A 13203-nucleotide genomic window follows, 5' to 3' on the forward strand; every position below is an offset into this window, starting at 1 on the left:
TCACCACCGTTGCCAAAGTTACCGGGGTAAGTAAATTATCATGATGTTTACATAGAAGTTACCAGATATATGTTTTCAACAACTTAATTCCTCGGATAAAAAATTACCGCGGTTTTTCTTCCTGCGCATCGACGCCCTAATATGGAAGAAACGTGTATTTTTATCCCCCGACGACAGCCACTCAACTCTTGAGTGTTGACGCCACATTAGCTCCTCTATGAGATAGAACTCGATTAGCCTGTCATTGATCTTAATCTCCGCATCTAATGGCCCCACTCAGAGAGGGTTATTACGCAGATTCTCAAGTTCCTTCTTAAGCTTTTTTATTTCACATAGAACACTGTCAAATGTCGAATTGCTCCGGCTGCCAAGGTTTAACGCCAGATCAGCTAGCTTCCTTCGAACTTCTGTAACAGTTGGGAAGTGATTATTAACGTTCCACGCATCATGAATCGCTCTCTTCATATCCGCGTGTGTTTCCCACATCGCCTCATACCAGAATTGTTTAGTCGCCTTTTGGTCTACAGAAGTGTTGCAAGAGGAAACTAGGCACGCCATTCCGCTGATCCAAGGGCCCTGTCCAGCCGTGCGCTTGTGAAGGAGCCTCCCACAACCTTTGTTTCATATGTCCATGGCCTTCCCTGGTATCCCAAATCAATCAGGCCACAAACGTCCACCGCGTCGCGAAAGCCCTGAAGTTGCGTTTGGCTCCTCTGACCCACTCCATCGTGTTCTGCCGGAAGCAACACTTCGGTTAAATCACCAAAATCACTCGCGAATGATAGCAGTCAGGCCGTAGGACCACGCGGCAAGTTTCACACACACACACACACACACACACAAACACACACACACACACACACTACGCGGTGCAAAAGGAAAGCACGCTAGCTGTTGGAAACAACCTGCTTGGAGTTGCAGGCCAACGTATGTATCCGAGTTCTCTACTTGTGTGGAGGCAGTCTAGGTCAGAACAACAGCAAGGTTGCCGCCGTGTGAATTGTGACGCAAATCAGGAAAACCGCCGTCGTTGAGCTCCAACCCACACACGTGCATGCATACGCTGGTGACGACTGACCGACGTGCATGTCGTCAGTCACAAGGTTCACATGGCGCGTGAAGACCCTGGCTGACTCCGTAGATAAATACGCTGCGCACAACACCCCCCCACACACACAGTCTGGCGAGCTTCTTTCTGGTAGTACTACAACTGTCGGCCTCCATGGCCAACCCCAACAACGCTTCGTGGTCCAGCGGCCTCTGCGACTGCACCCACGATGTCTGCAGCTGTAAGTTTAATTTATGTATTCTCTAGAAAAGAGAAGCATATATGCATGCACTTGCAACACTAAGTGGTGTGGCGCGTGTGTGCTGCAGGTTGCCTGACACTTTTCTGCCCGTGCGTTGTCTTTGGGGGGGATAGCCGAGATCGTCGACAAAGGAGAGCCACGTGTCAGTTCATCTATCTTTATTCATTCTCAAGCGTTGCAACGCCACCAACGTGCCCCCGCCGACGACAAAGATGAGAGAATATGGAACACTTGCAATACTACTATTATTCGCGAGCAACGTTCTCATTAACGTCTGCTTACTAATAAAGGACACTGTTGGCTAGTGGGTTCTTCCACATAGAATACCTATAAACATAATATCATCCACCACATGGTCGTTCCAACAAATTTTAAGGCCCGAGAAAAGTCTAAATAAATATAGTAATTTATACGAAACTCTTGTAGTTTTATATGATATTTTTATCAAATCACAATCACGAATATATTATGATAAATTAAAATGTATTGTATAATATGTTAGACTTCATCCGTCCCACAATATAAGATCGTTTTTCAAGCTATACTCCCTCCATCCCACAATGTAAGCTAATTTTTAAGCTAAGATAGCTTTAAAATGATTTTATATTGTGGGATGCAGGGAGTATTTTAAAGCACAGTTAAACTAAATCCAATTAAATGTTAGAAATAAAAAAGGACAAAACCACATGTTTTATAGTGCATATGTGTCTATGTGTGTGTATATATCCTTAAATATTTTTACAGATATCTCTAAAGTGTATGGTATACAAAAATATCTTGATAGTGGTCTTTATGACTAGATGTATCAAATATAAAATCCTATCATAGATAAGATGTTTACGAGGATCTTGGCACCTACTAATTAGTACACTACTTTGTTATTTTTATTTTAAATGTGTCTTGCATAGTACTGAAATGGCACGGTTCTAGCTAAGATTACCACTTCTCTTTTCCTATTTTCTGAAGAAGAAAAATGAATGCGGATACAGATGTTATCGAATACAAGTACATACGACGTTTACTCAATGTGGAACAGATACGATGAATAACGACATATTAGCTAAACGAAATAAGTCAATAGTCATGTGACACAAAATAATTAACTTGTGAAATACTACCTCCATCCGAGTTTAAATGTTTTGATCATTTCAATTTTTTTTTGTCATGACGATTACATGTACGATTTCATTACAAGTTAAGATGATTTCTCCATTTTTTTCAAAATTTTCTATGTGTCTAGAGAAACATATTTTCCGCCATATCTCTTTTTTTCATATGTTGCCATGATGGCAACTTTCGTAGTGTAAACTTCATTTTTTGGCCATGTTGTATCCATATATATGTAAACTTCATGGCAACTTTTCCTAGTGTAGATTTCATACTGATGGCAGCTTAAGATGTTTTGAAAATGTTTACATGAACATGGCAATTCTATTAAAAAAGGTAGTGTTGTTGTCATATCTTATTCGAAGAACATTACCATGGTTACTTGAGATGTTTATTTGCAATGGCAAAGTTCTCATTTTTTTAATAAGGCAATTTTTAAGTTACACCCATGCCAAATTTAGATCTTTCCATATCCAAATAATCATTTTTAACCATTGCATTGTTATTTTCTGCTACCATGGCATTTTTATTGTCTGAAACATGTCATTTTTTTCCTTTGTTAACCATGGCAAACTGATTTTCTAATGAACATTGTTTTTTCCTATCCTTTTCTATGGTCACGTGAATGTGGATCAGCAAACCATGGCATTTTTACACTAAACTATTTCTTTTTTGTAGGCAAGGAGTCCTTTTTCTTCTTCACTTTTTTTTACTGTTTTTCTTTACTTTTCCTGATATTTTAGCTTTCTATTCACGTCTGAGAAGAGGCCCATCAAAATGGGCTATTAGAGCATCTACAACCGGACTTGGAAATCCGGCCGCTCAAACGCCCGCGGACACGTCCGGGCACGCCCGCGGGCGCATCCGGACGGACCCTCATATTTTCTTACGTGCATCCACATACTCAAATCCGGACACTCAAATCCTTGCAAATACATGCACGTCGATGCACCACAATGTCAGCATGTAAATAACAAATGTTGGTATCAAGCATACATATTGTTTTCATAAAATTTATTTGAAGTGTCAAACTCAAGCATTGCCTCCTTGGTTTCCATTGTGGATCCACATGTGCTCCACAAGATCATTGAGTAGCTACATGTGCACCTGCTAATTTCGAAGGTTCTTATGCATCTGCAGAAAGTTCATAAGCTAAGCCGCATCTTGGTCTTCTAGGATTTCAAGTTATTCTCCGGGTGCTTCGAAATCATGGGTTTGGGCTACACCATCACCCTCATCCTCGACAATCATATCGTGCAGAATAACACAACATGTCATCAGCTGCCATAAAGTTTCTGATTCTCACATCATTGCAGCGCTCCGCACAATTCCCCAACGAGCCTGAAGCACACGAAATGCCCTCTCCACGTCCTTCCTAGACGCCTCCTGCATTGTTGCATAGTGGCTCTGTTAATTGCCATGCGGCTCGGCTATGGTCTTCACAAACGCCTCCCACTAAGGATAGATACCATCTGCAAGATAGTACCCCATGTTGTAGTCCTGTCCGTTGATGGTGTAGTTGCACGGCGGTGATTCCCCATTTGAAAGCCTCCTAAACACCGGAGATCGTTGAAGCACGTTGATGTCGTTGTGAGAACCGGGCATTCAAAAGTAAGCATGCCAAATCCATAAGTCATGTGATGCAACCGCTTCTAGTATGATGGTGGCCTCTCTGATGTGACCTTAATACATTCTCTGCAGACCTTTGCGGCAGTTTTTCCATTGCCAATTGATAACCCACAAGTGTAGGGGATCACAACAGCTTTCGAGGGTGAAGTATAACCCAAATTTATTGATTAGACACAAGGGGAGCCAAAGAATATTCTTGAGTGTTAGCAGTTGAGTTGTCAATTCAACCACACCTGGATAACTTAGTATCTGCAGCAAAGTATTTAGTAGCAAAAGTGGTATGATAGTAATGGTAACAGTAGCAACAGTAAAGGTAAATGTTTTGGGGTTTTTGTAATAGTTGTAACAATAGCAACGGAAAAGTAAACAAGCGAAGAACAATATGTGAAAAGCTCGTAGGCAATGGATCAGTGATGGATAATTATGCCGGATGCGATTTCTCATGCAATAGTTATAACATAGGGTGATATAGAACTAGCTCCAATTCATCAATGTAGTGTAGGCATGTATTCCGTAAATAGTCATACGTGCTTATGGAAAAGAACTTGCATGACATCTTTTGTCCTACCCTCCCGTGTTCAGAGGGGTCCTTACGGAAACTAAGGGATATTAAGGCCTCCTTTTAATAGAGAACCGGACAAAAGCATTAACACACAGTGAATACATGAACTCCTCAAACTACGGTCATCACCGAGAAGTATCCCGATTATTGTCACTTCGGGGTTGTCGAATCATAACACATAATAGGTGACTATAGACTTGCAAGATATGATCAAGAACACACATATATTCATGAAAACATAATAGGTTCAGATCTGAAATCATGGCACTCGGGCACTAGTGACAAGCATTAAGCATAGCAAAGTCATAGCAACATCAATCTCAGAACATAGTGGATACTAGGGATCAAACCCTAACAAAACTAACTTGATTACATGGTAAATCTCATCCAACCCATCACCGTCCAGCAAGCCTACGATGGAATTACTCACACACGGCGGTGAGCATCATGAAATTGGTGATGAAGGATGGTTGATGATGACGACGGCGATGAATCCCCCTCTCTGGAGCCCCGAACGGACTCCAGATCAGCCCTCCCGAGAGAGATTAGGGCCTGGCGGCGGCTCCATGTCGTGAAACGCGATGAAACTTTCTCCTTATTTATTTTCTCCCCGAGACGGTATATATGGAGTTGGAGTTGAGGTCGGAGGAGGTCCGGGGGGGCCACGAGATAGGAGGGTGCGCCCAAGGGGGGGGGCTCCCCCCTGTCTCATGGACAGCCCTTGGGCCCCCTGACCTTGATTCTTTCGCCAAAAATTCTTATTAAATCTGAAAAGTGCCTCCGTGGATTTCCAGGACATTCTGAGAACTTTTCTTTTCTACACATAAAACAACATAATGGCAGTTCTGCTGAAAACAACGTCAGTCCGGGTTAGTTTCATTCAAATCATGCAAGTTAGAGTCCAAAACAAGGGCAAAGGTGTTTGGAAAAGTAGATACGTTGGAGACGTATCAACTCCCCCAAGCTTAAACCTTTGCTTGTCCTCAAGCAATTCAATTGATAAACTGAAAGTGATAAAGAAAAACTTTTACAAACTCTGTTTGCTCTTGTTGTTGTAATCATGAAAAGCCAGCATTCAAGTTTCAGCAAATATTATGAACTAACCATACTCACAATAATACATAGGTCTCACAATTACTCATATCAATAGCATAATCAGCTAGCGAGTCATAATAATAAAACTCGGATGGCAACACTTTCTCAAAATAATCATAACATGATATAACAGAATGGTATCTCGCTAGCCCTTTCTGAGACCGCAAAACATAAATGCAGAGCAAATTTAAAGATCAAGGACTGACTAAACATTGTAATTCATGGTAAAAGAGATCCAGTCAAGTCATACCCAATATAAACCAATGATAATGAATGCAAATGACAGTGTGCTCTCCAGCGGGTGCTTTTTAATAAGAAGGGTGATGACTCAACATAAAAAGTAAATAGATAGGCCCTTCGCAGAGGGAAGCAGGGATTTGTAGAGGTGCCAGAGCTCGATTTTAAAATAGAGATTGAATAACATTTTGAGCGGCATACTTTCGCTGTCACGCAACAACTATGAGATGGTTGTATCTTCCATACTACATGCATTATAGGCAGTTCCCAAACAGAATGGTAAAGGTTTATACTCCCCCAACCACCAACAAGCATCAATCCATGGCTTGCTCGAAACAACGAGTGACTCCAACATACAACAGCCCTGGGGGAGTTTTTTTTAATTAATTTGATTTGCTTTGATTGTTTTGGATCATGGGACTGGGCATCCCGGTTACCGGCCCTTTCTCGTGAATGAGGAGCAGAGTCCACTCCTCGTGAGAATAACCCACCTAGCATGGAAGATATATGCAGCCCTAGTTGAAACATGAGCTGCTCGAGCATACAAAACAGAATTTCATTTGAAGGTTTGGAGTTTGGCACATACAAATTTACTTGGAACGGCAGGTAGATACCGCATATAGGAAGGTATAGTGGACTCATATGGAACAACTTTGGGGTTTAAGGGGTTTGGATGCACAAGCAGTATTCCCGCTTAATACAGGTGAAGGCTAGCAAAAGACTGGGAAGCGACCAACTGAGAGAGCGACAACAGTCGTAAACATGCATTAAAATTAATTCACATCGAGTACAAGAATGAGTAGGATATAATCCACCATGAACATAAATATCGTGAAGGCTATGTTGATTTGATTCAACTACATGCGTGAACATGTGCCAAGTCGAGTCACTCAATTCATTCAAAGGAGGATACCATCCCATTATATCACATCACAATCATTCTAATAGCATGTTGGCATGCAAGGTAAACCATTATAACTCATAGCTAATCAAGCATGGCACAAGCAACTATAATCTCTAAATGTCATTGCAAATATGTTTATTTCATAATAGCTGACTCAGGAACGATGAATCATCATATTTACAAAAACAAGAGAGGTCGAGTTCATACCAGCTTTTCTCATCCCAATAAGTCCATCATATATCGTCATTATTGCCTTTCACTCGCACGACCGAACGATGTGTATAATAATAAGAGTGCACGCGCATTGGACTAAGCTGGAATCTGCAAACATTCAACTCAAGAGAGAAGACAAGTAATATGGGCTCTAATATAAATAAACAATCATGCATATGAGAGCCACTAAGTATTTTCAATATGGTCTTCTCGACCCCCAAAAGAAAGAAAAGAAAAGAAAACTATTTACACGGGAAAGCTCCCAACAAGTAAAAGAAGAACGAGAAATCTTTTTGGGTTTTTCTTTTAATTTCTACTACAAGCAAGGAAATTAAACTAACTAATTTTTTTCGTTTTTCTCAAGGTTTATCAAACACACAAGAAGAAGGCTAGAAAAAGAAATTTAAACTAACATGGATAATACAATGAAAGAGTATGAGCATCGACGACTAGTGTGTGAACATGAATGTAAAGTCGTGAGAAATACGTACTCCCCCAAGCTTAGGCTTTTGGCCTAAGTTGGTCTAATACCAGTGACCGCCTGGCTGATATCCATAAGTGAAACTGGGGTAGTACTGAGATGAAGAGGCAACCGCCTCCTGAGCAGCAATGTGTTGGCGAGCTGCCTCCATTCCCCTCTCATATTCAGTGGCTTCTTTTTATTAAAAAGCTTCATCCACATCAAACTCAACAAGAACACGTGAGTTAGGTTAGTATAAACCAATGCAAAACCTTATTATTTTATACTGTAACAAATCTCTAAAATTATTATTCAACATTGCATACTAAATACCTCTGCATATTTAATACTCCTATCCTCAAATAGAATTATTAAACAAGCAAACATATGCAAACAATGCAAACATAACAGCAATCTGTCAAAACAGTACAGTCTGTAAAGAATGCAAGATTCATCATACTTTCCTAACTCCAAAAAATATTAAATAAAATTACCACTGTATTGAATTTATAGGAGCTCATTATGCAAAAGGTTTCAACATTATATCATGCTCTGAATTTTCTAGGGAATTTTTTTGCAACAGCGGTAAACTTTCTGTTTTCAAACAGCAACATGTGTACTTGCAAAATAAGCATGGTAAAGGCTATCCTTGACTTCTTTATTGAAACTAAAGATGCAAAACATTATTCTAAATAACAGCAAGCAAAAAGTGGGTACAGAAAGTTGTGCCTTCTAGTTTCATCCATCTCGTGATCATCAAAATGAATCCACTAACAAGGTTGATCAAGTCTTGTTAACAAACTCATTCCAAATAACACGGAACCGGAGAAATTTCGAATAACACTAAGTTACCTCAACGGGGATATGGAAATCCCCAACAATAAGAATATCATACTTCTTCTTGACAGTAGGGAGAGGAAATTCAAAACCTCCAAAAATGATAGTTGGAACTTTTTCAATAGAATTGATGCTATGTACTTGAGATTGTTTCCTCGAAAAGTGTACCGTATGCTCATTACCATTAACATGAAAAGTGACATTGCATTTGTTGCAATCAATAACAGCCCCTGCATTATTAATAAAAGGTCTACCAAGGATAATAGACATACTATCGTCCTCGGGAATGTCAAGAATAACAAAGTCCGTTAAGATAGTGACATTTGCAACCACAACAGGCACATCCTCACAAATACCGATAGGTATAGCAGTTGATTTATCAGCCATTTGCAAAGATATTTTAGCAGGTGTCAACTTATTCAATTCAAGTCTACGATATAAAGAGAGAGGCATAACACTAACACCGGCTCCAAGATCACATAAAGCAGTTTTAACATAATTTCTTTTAATAGAGCATGCTATAGTTGGTACACCCAGATCTCCAAGTTTCTTTGGTATTCCACTCTTAAAAGTGTAATTAGCAAGAATGGTGGAAATTTCAGCTTCCGGTATCTTTCTTTTATTTGTGATGATATCCTTCATATATTTAGCATAAGGATTTACTTTAAGCATATCAGTTAAGCGCATACGTAGGAAAATAGGTCTAATCATTTCAGCAAAGCGCTCAAAATCCTCATCATCCTTTGACTTGGATGGTTTAGGAGGAAAGGGCATGGGTTTCTGAACCCATGGTTCTCTTTCTTTACCGTGCTTCCTAGCAATAAAATCTCTCTTATCATAACGTTGATTCTTTGATGGTGGGTTATCAAGATCAAAGCAGGTTCAATCTCTACATCATTGTCTTTGCTAGGTTGAGCATCAACATGAACATTATCATTAACATTATCACTAGGTTCATGTTCATCACCTGATTGAGTTTCAGCATCAGAAATAGAATTATCATTGGGATTCTCAGGTGTGCCTACAGTAGGTTCACTAGAAGCGTGCAAGGTTCTATCGTCTTTCTTTTTCTTCTTCTTAGAAGAATTAGGCGCCTCTAAATTATTTCTCTGAGAATCTTGCTCGATTCTCTTAGGGTGGCCTTCAGGATACAAAGGTTCCTGAGTCATTCTACCAGTTCTAGTAGCCACTCTAACAGCAAAGTCATTTTTATTATTCAATTCATCAAGCAAATCATTTTGAGCTTTGAGTACTTCCTCAGCTTGAGTAGCAACCATAGAAGCATATTTGCTAACGCAGTGAAGTTCATCTTTAACTCCAGCCAGATGATCACCTACGCGTCCTATCTCGAAAGTATTATTCTTTAACTCTCTACCAACATAAGCATTAAAAATTTCTTGTCTAGCCATAAAGTCATCAAATTCATCTAAGCATGGGCTATGAAATTTAGTAGAGGGTATTTCAACTTTATCATATCTATAGAGAGAATTTACCTTTACTACCTGTGTCGGGTTATCAAGACAATGTGGTTCTTCAGAAGGTATATTAAGACCATGTATTTCTTCAATAGGTGGTAAATTCTTAACATCTTCAGCTTTAATACCTTTTTCTTTCATTGATTTCTTTGCCTCTTGCATATCTTCAAGACTGAGAAATAAAACACCTCTCTTCTTCGGAGTGGGTTTAGGAATAGGCTCAGGAGTTGGCTCAATTGGTTCCCGAATTGCTTCAAGAACTGGCTCGGGAAGAGTCCAATTATTTTCATTAGTCAACATATTATTCAATAGTATTTCAGCTTCGTCGACTGTTCTTTCCCTGAAAACACAACCAGCACAACTATCCAAGTGGTCCTTGGAAGCATTGGTTAGTCCATTATAAAAGATATCAAGTATTTCATTTTTCTTAAGAGAATGATCAGGCAAAGCATAAAGTAACCGGAGAAGCCTCCCCCAAGCTTGTGGGAGACTCTCTTCTTTGATTTGCGCAAAACTATATATTTCCCGCAAGGCAGCTTGTTTCTTAAAAGCAGGAAAATATTTAGCAAAGAAGTAATAAATCATATCCTGGGGACTACGCACACAACCTGGAGCAAGAAAATTATACCAAGTCTTAGCATCACCCTTTAATGAGAACGGAAATATCTTAAGGGTATATAAATAGAGAGACTTCTCATCATGAGTAAATAGGGTGGCTATATCATTCAACTTGGTAAGATGTGCCACAACAGTTTTAGATTCAAGGCCATAAAAAGGATCAGATTCAACTAAAGTAATAATATCAGGATCAACGGAGAATTCATAATCCTTATCAGTAACACAGATAGGTGAAGTAGCAAAAGCAGGATCGGGTTTCATTCTAGCATTAAGAGACTGCTGCTTCCATTTAGCTAATAATTTCTTAAGATCAGATCTATCATTGCAAGCAAGAATTTCCATAGCAGCTTTTTCATTCATAACATAACCCTTAGGAACAACAGGTAATACATAATGATTGGGGGAACGTTCATCATCACTATCATCAATAGCATCTTCAATATTTTCATTCCCCCTAACTCTAGCAAGTTGTTCATCAAGAAATTCACCTAATGGCAAAGTAGTATCACGCACAGAAGTAGTTTCATCATGCATAGCAGAAGTGGCATCATCAATAACATGCGACATATCAGAATTCATAGCAGTAGCAGGTTTAGGTGTCGTAAGCTTACTAATAATGGAAGGAGAATCTAGTGCAGAGCTAGATGGCAGTTCCTTACCTCCCCTCGTAGTTGAGGGATAGATCTTGGTCTTAGCGTCTTTCAAGTTCTTCATAGTGATCAACAGATATAAATCCCAAGTGACTCAGAGAATAGAGCTATGCTCCCCGGCAACGGTGCTAGAAATTAGTCTTGCTAACCCACAAGTGTAGGGGATCGCAACAGCTTTCGAGGATGAAGTACAACCCAAATTTATTGATTCGACACAAGGGGAGCCAAAGAATATTCTTGAGTATTAGCAGTTGAGTTGTCAATTCAACCACACCTGGATAACTTAGTATCTGCAGCAAAGTATTTAGTAGCAAAAGTGCTATGATAGTAATGGTAACGGTAGCAACAGTAAAGGTAAATGTTTTTGAGTTTTTGTAATAGTTGTAACAGTAGCAACGGAAAAGTAAACAAGCGAAGAACAATATGTGAAAAGCTCGTAGGCAATGGATCGGTGATGGGTAATTATGCCGGATGTGATTCCTCATGCAATAGTTATAACATAGGGTGATATAGAACTAGCTCCAATTCATCAATGTAATGTAGGCATGTATTCCGTAAATAGTCATACGTGCTTATGGAAAAGAACTTGCATGACATCTTTTCTCCTACCCTCCCGTGTTCAGCGGGGTCATTACGGAAACTAAGGGATATTAAGGCCTCCTTTTAATAGAGAACCGGACCAAAGCATTAACACATAGTGAATACATGAACTCCTCAAACTATGGTCATCACCGAGAAGTATCCCGATTATTGTCACTTCGGGGTTGTTGGATCATAACACATAATAAGTGACTATAGACTTGCAAGATAGGATCAAGAACACACATATATTCATGAAAACATAATAGGTTCAGATCTGAAATCATGGCACTCGGGCCCTAGTGACAAGCATTAAGCATAGCAAAGTCATAGCAACACCAATCTCATAACATAGTGGATACTAGGGATCAAACCCTAACAAAACTAACTTGATTACATGGTAAATCTCATCCAACCCATCACCGTCCAGCAAGCCTACGATGGAATTACTCATGCACGGCGGTGAGCATCATGAAATTGATAATGGAGGATGGTTGATGATGATGACGGCGACGAATCCCCCTCTCCGGAGCCCCGAACGGACTCCAGATCAGCCCTCCCGAGAGAGATTAGGGCTTGGCGGCGGCTCCGTGTCGTGAAACGCGATGAAACTTTCTCCTTGATTTTTTTCTCCCCGAGACGGTATATATGGAGTTGGAGTTGAGGTCGGAGGAGGTCCGGGGGGCGCCCCCCTATCTCGTGGACAGCCCGTGGACCCCCTGACCTTGATTCTTTCGCCAATAATTCTTATTAAATCTGAAAAGTGCCTCCGTGGATTTCCAGGACATTCCGAGAACTTTTTTTTTCTACACATAAAACAACATCATGGCAGTTCTACTGACAACAGCATCAGTCCGGATTAGTTTCATTCAAATCATGCAAGTTAGAGTCCAAAACAAGGGCAAAAGTGTTTGGAAAAGTAGATACATTGGAGACATATCACCAATGCATGCAATCAATTGATCCGAGCATTTCTGGAAACCCCCTAGCCTCTCTAACAGCCAACAACTTCTCCGTGTCCTACGCATTTGGTTCTCTGAGATACTCCGGTCCAAACACCTCAATCACGGCGCAAGCAAATTTGACAGTAGTCTTGAGGCACGTGCTCTCCCCCATCCTGACCATCTCACCAACGGCGTCTGCAGCAGTACGAAGTGCAAGCATCCTCAGAGCAGCCGTGGCCGAGAAAGAGAGTTGGCCGCTTTTCCCTTGTTATATACATGTTAAGGGATTAATGATTAAGATGCCACAAGGCTTTTTTTTCCTTTTTGGAAAGGCCTAAAATCCTTTGGCAGTGTAAAGTCCATTATCACACGCATGAGTTTCTAAAGTTAAGTTGCAAAGATGGATAAGGCAAAAGAGTCAACAAGCATCAACATATGAGGCTCAAATAGAAGCTAAGAATTATGTACAATATAAGCATCAACGCTTGTGGACTCTACCATCAACAATGCACAAGTTTTAAGTTGAGAAGCACAAGCAACGAGAAGACGCAAGCATCAACAATGGACAAACATGGACGACTAC

This window comes from Triticum aestivum, chromosome 4B, assembly GCF_018294505.1.
Source record: "Triticum aestivum cultivar Chinese Spring chromosome 4B, IWGSC CS RefSeq v2.1, whole genome shotgun sequence".
In the NCBI taxonomy this organism is placed as follows: domain Eukaryota; kingdom Viridiplantae; phylum Streptophyta; class Magnoliopsida; order Poales; family Poaceae; genus Triticum; species Triticum aestivum.